Raw genomic sequence first — 6,847 nt, 5'->3', positions numbered from 1 at the left:
TAGAGTACAGAATATACACATATGTGATGCAATATTTACACACAATTAAAGTGACTAAGACACCGTAGAATAGTATAGAGTACAGTTTATACATATGAGATGAGTGTAGTGTAGTGGAGATAGTGTTTCATTTCCTTAAAGTGGCCAGTGATTCCTAATCTATGTCTATAGGCATCTGCCTCTGATGTGCTGGAGATGGCTGTTTAACAGTCAGTGGTGTAGTATAGAATAGAATACAGTATATAGATATGAAATGGGTGATGCAATATGTAAACACAATTTATAAGTGACTAAGACACCATAGAATAGTGTGGAGTGCAGTTTATACATATGAGATGAGTAATGCTAGATACGGAAACATTATTAAAGTGGCCTGTGATTCCTAATCTATGTCTATAGGCAGCCGCCACGGATGTGCTAGTGATTGCTGTTTAACAGTCTGATGGCCTTGAGATAAGCTGTTTTTCAGTCTCTCGGTCCCCAGCTTTGATGCACCTGTACGGACCTCGCCTTCTGGATGATAGCAGGGTGAACAGGCAGTGGCTCGGGTGGTTGATGTCCTTGATGATCTTTTTGGCCTTCTTATGGCATCGGGTGGTGTAGGTGTCCAGGAGGGCAGGAAGTTTGTCCCCGGTAATACATTGGGCAGACCGCACCACCCTCTGGAGAGCTTTGCGGGTGTGGGCGGTGCAGTTGCCATACCAGGAGGTGATACAGCCCGACAGGATGCTCTCAATTGTGCATCTTTAAAAGTTTGAGGGTTTTAGGTGTTAAGACAAATTTCTTGAGCCTCCTGAAGTTGATGAGGTGCTGTTGCGTCTTATTCACCATGCTGTCTATGTGGGTGGAGCATTTCAGTTTGTCAGTGATGTGTATGCCGAGGAACTTGAAGCTTTCCACCTTCTCCATTGCGGTCCCATCGATGTGAATAGGGGGGTGCTCCCTCTGCTGTTTCCTGAAGTCCACGACCACCTCCTTAGTTTTGTTGATGTTGATTGAGAGGTTATTTTACTGGCATCACACTCCCAGAGCCCTCACCTCCTCCCTGTAGGCTGTCTCATCATTGTTGGTAATCAAGCATACTACTGTTGTGTCGTCTGCAAACTTGATGATTGAGTTGGAAGCGTGCTTGTCCACGCAGTCATGGGTGAACAGGGAGTACAGGCGGGGGCTGACCACGCACCCTTGTGGGGCCCCAGTGTTGATGATCAGCAAAGAGGATGTGTTGTTTCCTACCTTCACCACCTGGGGGCGGCCCGTCAGGAAGTTCAGGACCCAGTTGCACAGGGCGGGGTTCAGACCCAGGGCCTCGAGCTTGATGATGAGCTTGGAGGGTACTATGGTGTTGAAGGCAGAGCTTTTGTCAATGAACAGGATTTTGAAGTAGGTATTCCTCTTGTCCAGATTGGATAGGGCAGTGTGATGGCGATTGCATCATCTGTGGATCTATTGGGGCGGTATGCAAATAGAAGTTGGTCTAGGGTGTCAGGTAAGGTGGAAGTGATATGATTCTTAACTAACCTCTCAAAATGTGCGATGACAGAAGTGAGTGCTACGGGGCGATATTCATTTAGTTCAGTTACCTTTGCTTTCTTGGGTACAGTAACAAAGGTGGACATCTTGAAGCAAACGGGGACAGCAGACTGGGATAGGGAGACATTGAATATGTCCGTGCTCTGAGGATGCAGTTAGGAATGCCGTCTGGGCCGGCAGCCTTTCGAGGTTAACGCGCTTAAATGTCTTACTCACGTTGGCCACGGAGAACGAGAGCGCACAGTCCTTGGGAGCAGGCTCAAAGCGGGGAGAAGGTGTTTAGCTTGTCTGGGAGCAAGACGTCGGTGTCCGCAAAGAGCTGGTTCTCCACTTTGTAATCTGTGATTGTCTGTAGACCCTGCCACAAACATTTCGTACTGAGCCGTTGAATTACGACTCCACTTTATTTCTGTACTGACGTTTTGCCTGTTTGATTGCCTTATGGAGAGAATAACTACATTGATTGTATTTGGCAATATTCCCAGTCACATTGCCATAGTTGAATGTGGTTCGTGCTTTCAGTTTTGTACGAATGCTGCCATTTATCCACAGTTTCTGGTTTGGGTAGGTAAGGGTCACACACACACACACACGGTAGACAAAAGTCTGTCTGAACCTGTGTGTGTGTGTGTTTACGGCCAAGGGTCGTGTTCAGTAGACACAAAACGGGAAAAAAACGCTATGAAGCAAAGTGGGAGGCATAGGCTATCAGTAGGCCCACTTGTCCAAGAAACGCTTGTTTTTGTTTTCCCATTGCAAAACATTTTGCTACAGTGTACCATAATGAACATTACCCTGGAATGCCTCTCCTCAGTGCTCTCAACAGTGTTGCATAGTTGATTGTCAAGGCAACGACAAGTTGGCTAAAGCACAAATATAAATCAGTAAACAATAGCACTTTAGCATAATTCCTGTTTGACGCAAGCTTTCGGAGACCCTATCTTAGAAGCAAACATGAGCCTTATCACGTGAACTGTTTCTGATGAAAAGTAGGCCTTGGTTCTGGGTTCAGAGATTACCTTGTGAGGGACATTTCTGTCCGTGAAGACCAGTGATAGCACAATACACGTCACGGACTACTGTAATAGCATTAACAGTAAAGTCACTGGGCTGCCCACATTTTTAAAAAATACTACAGTTTACTATAGAATTATATAGGAAACTGTAGTATACTACACACTGTGGTATCCCTTGATCATGTGTAGTACTTACTATAGAATGTTGTAGTATCCTGTAGAATTTATCTATAGTAAATATTAGTTTTTAATGTGTATATAACCTGCCCGTTTCCTTCCCCCATATCCCAATTTCTGCCACCCATAAGAGAGGAACCTACATGCTAAGAATAGACCATATTGTGTTCCCCACATGTCACAGAAAAGAGCAGAAGCTCTGAACTGTTCATTAAGACCCCAGTCCTACTTACCTACAGGTTATGTAGAATGTACTTGTATTGTATAAAGTATTTTAGTATTTCTCCAGTAGGTTTCATGAGGGAGAAAACGTCCACTTCTATGTCAAAGATAAAATAAAAATACTTTAGTAAATACTACAGTAATATCCCCAGAAACACAACAGTAAATACTACAGTATACTACAATCCGCAAAAACAATTACTATAGCATAAGTTATGTTATTACAGTATTTATACTGTAGTTAACTGTAAATACTGCAGTATACTACAGTAATTACCAGAGTACTACAGTAACGTCCACAAAAACACCACAGTGACTACTACAGTATTTATAACATAGTTCTCTATAGTATTTTTTCATGTGGGTGAGTCCAGACTATTTGGGAATCCAGTGGCTCCCGTGGCTAACACGCGATACCACAAGGACCCATTTCCGGCTTGTAATAACAGGTGTCGGGATCGGGGGCTAGCACACAGCGGCTAACGTAGTAATTATCCGCACGATGTTTCTGTTCACATGCCAAAAAAACCTTTCCAATACCAAAAGGAAACGTCGACAAGGAATAGATGAGGCTCAAAAAGCCAGGGAGATACTGGAAGGTAGGGTTTAAAAGTGCTCAAGAGATGAGAAATTGGATTTGTCCCGTTAGAACATAAAACATGTCAACTATGTATATAAATGGAATATGTTCCAAAGAATTAATAAAACATAAAAGTGACGCTAAAATAAATATGCTTCAATGTTTGAGCCTATATATATTTTTACATTTACTGTAAGGGGGTGCAATACAATTTGCTGTAAAGCATATTCCAATTTGCTGTAAGCCTATATACCTATTTATTTTAGCGTGTCAGTAGAGTATAATGGAAATGGAAACAGGAATGGAACGTTCTAGAGATATTACATTTCCTGTCTAGGAACTTTAAAGCCCTTATATAGGGGAGAGTGGGGGTAAGTCATGCCAAAGGGTTAGTTTAGCCATCTTGTTTCTAGGAAACCATACACAAAATGAATCATGTGACCAAATATGTAGGAAGAGGTCATGTCGGCTGTGACGCAATAAACCGCAATTGAATATATTTTCAAATATATTTATTGTGCTATCGGTTTCGTGACGCTTGTATCTAAAACAAAGTAGATTGTTTTTAGACTTTCATTCATCAGTTGGGGTCTCTAGCAGCTTCAATATTAGGTCTTAAAAACCTAGCATGAACGTGCATCCTTGTAGCTGTGTGGGCTGATATAGTCAAAATGGTTGCTTTGGGATAAATTGTGCCAAGGTTCCATTTTGCGCAACATACCCCATACAAATTATGATTACATTTTTGTCAGTAATATGCATAGTATTTGAGCAGTTTGTCATGCATAAGAACTCAAGATCATGCATTTTTCAAACGTGACGGTAATGTTTCATTCAGAATATACATTTGTAGACGTGGAAAATCTTACCACCAAGGCGGCTCAACTTTTTGGGGGATACGCTATGTTTTAAATTCGGACGAATTTGGATTATTTCTAGGGATACACAACATCCGGAAATGTATGTAGATATCTTTGTTAGAAATTGTATTCTCAAACAAGAGCGGTATACAAGCACTTTACCCACAAACACTATCCCTATCCATTTGTACACAAGAGTTCCACCTTCAACCTCTCTCTAGGAACAAATAGTCCCACCACCGTGTGGGCTGGCCAGGGTTAGCTCCACACACACACACACATCCCTGCTCAACCAAGGGGCTTTAACCTGTTACACAACATCCCCTGCTAGCCACCCACGCATGTACGTGCTTCACACAGAAGAATTATTCTTCAAGGGATGTTCATTGCAAAGTGAAGGTGCCAAGGTGGCGCCCACTGAACCCACAGTGTGACTCTCCAAATGTACTGGGTGTCTGTCTGACAGGAGAGCAAACAGAGTACTACCTTTCCTCCTCCTCCTCCTCCTCTCCCCTCCAGGTCAGTCCCAGAGGAATAAAGGGGAGGGGACACTGGGTAGTGATTCCACTGCCCATTAAGTGTTTGGGAACACATTATTACCTTCATTAAATGCGTCAACAAATCACTATGGGAGAATAACTCACGGGCGAGGGCCCAGGCCGGGCAGTTTATACTAGTACTGAAACTAGTTTAAACTGAAAATTCTTAGTCTACACTGGCGGCAACAGTAGCCTAAGAAAGTGAAGCTTCGGATAAGTCACTGCCAATGTGGTTCAACAGTGTCACCACCTTGAAGTTTATCACCCTCATATCATGGTGTTTCTTTTTCTCCTCTCTTTCAAAGCATAAGCAACATATTTTTCGAAGCAATAGCCTGCAGGCACTATTGTACTATGTATTCATTAGACATCCAACAGAAGAGAACTGACTGAAACGGGGTTGTTGAGACCTGAACTCATTTTGATGTTCTACTGCAGAACGCGTTAAAACATTGGGCCCTCATGAACATGGCCCCGGTCTAAAAACACTGTCACAAGGAGAGCTTCTGTTTGCAATGATGCCGGCAATAGATATCTTACTAACACCTATTAATAAATACATCTTCTAATGACCTGAGCTGCTGTGGTATGACTGGATTACGTGCTTTGACATGTTGATGTAACCTAGTAGCCAGAGATTGAGGTAGTGTCTATATATAAACATATAGTAGTGCATCTGCATGGAGAGGTCCATTCAAAACCAAAATTCTCATCAGTCAACCGTAAAATTTCACACACTGTACAAGACTCAACGATATCCTAACAGCAGGCCTGTTCACTTCAAACCACATCAGACTGTTTGCTCTTGCTTGCTTTTTGGGGAAGAGGACACTGATATCTTGAAGGGTGGGACTGTATAAAAAATATTAAAAAATGGACCGAATGCCCCTTTCAGTGTGTTGCAAAAAATACATGTATTACTGAGATTTAACAGCTTTTGTTAAATAAATTCAAACTTACGTCCATTTAATAACATACGTTTCTCTCTCCAACATTCAGGTGCGTGGTCGAAATGAGTATTACCTTACGTACATTTGCATGTCAACATAAATGAACCAGATGCATAACCAAACTAAGAAGGAGACATTCTGCTTAGGTTGGGGGTAATGAAATAGGCTACTGTAGTTACGAGGGGAGAGGGGAGCCCTCCATGGTCCATGAAGGGGAAACTTTCCCCATGGTACTGAATATACAGGTAACTGCCAAAACCAATGTGTGGTTCGTGAGCTAATTAAGCAATTAACATCCCATCATGCTTAGGGACATGTATAAAAATGCCCAATTGCCCATTATTTTGGCTACCATGGCTAGAAGAGATCTCAGTGACTTTGAAACAGGGGTCTCAAGAGGAGCATAGGGGGTTTAAAGGGTGTGTGTCTCGGTCACCAGATTTCAACCCAATTGAACACTTATGGGGGATTCTGGAGCAGCACCTGAGACAGGATTTCCACCAAAACACTAATTGCTGGAACTTCTTGGGGAAGAAAGGCGTTGCATCCCTCCAAGAGTTCCAGACACTTGTAGAATCTATGCCAAGGCGCATTGAAGCTGTTCTCGCGGCTCGTGGTAGCCCAACACCCTATCAAGACGCTTTGTATGTGTGTGGTGTTTCCTCTATTTTGGCAGCTACGTGTATCACCTTAGTGTGGAGCCGTGACTCTCTCAGTATCAGGTCCAAGCTGTGACGTGTGTGAGGAGGACTGAGGCTAATTTATCTCTACATAAAACTTCACAGGCACTCAAATGGGACTTCTACATACCGAGGGTGAGGTGATGGGTGTGATGGCTATAACCATGTAACCACCATGAATAAGATATTATCGCGGTACGAGCTTACTCCAGAACACACTGTTGGGTATGTGCCTTGGTAATGCATTATAAAATGGCCTTGAAAATACCCGAAAAATGAAATGGAGGCAT

The sequence above is a fragment of the Oncorhynchus tshawytscha genome, linkage group LG19 (assembly GCF_018296145.1).
Source record: "Oncorhynchus tshawytscha isolate Ot180627B linkage group LG19, Otsh_v2.0, whole genome shotgun sequence".
Taxonomy (NCBI): Eukaryota; Metazoa; Chordata; class Actinopteri; order Salmoniformes; family Salmonidae; genus Oncorhynchus; species Oncorhynchus tshawytscha.
Note: the sequence above shows the minus strand (reverse complement) of the source record.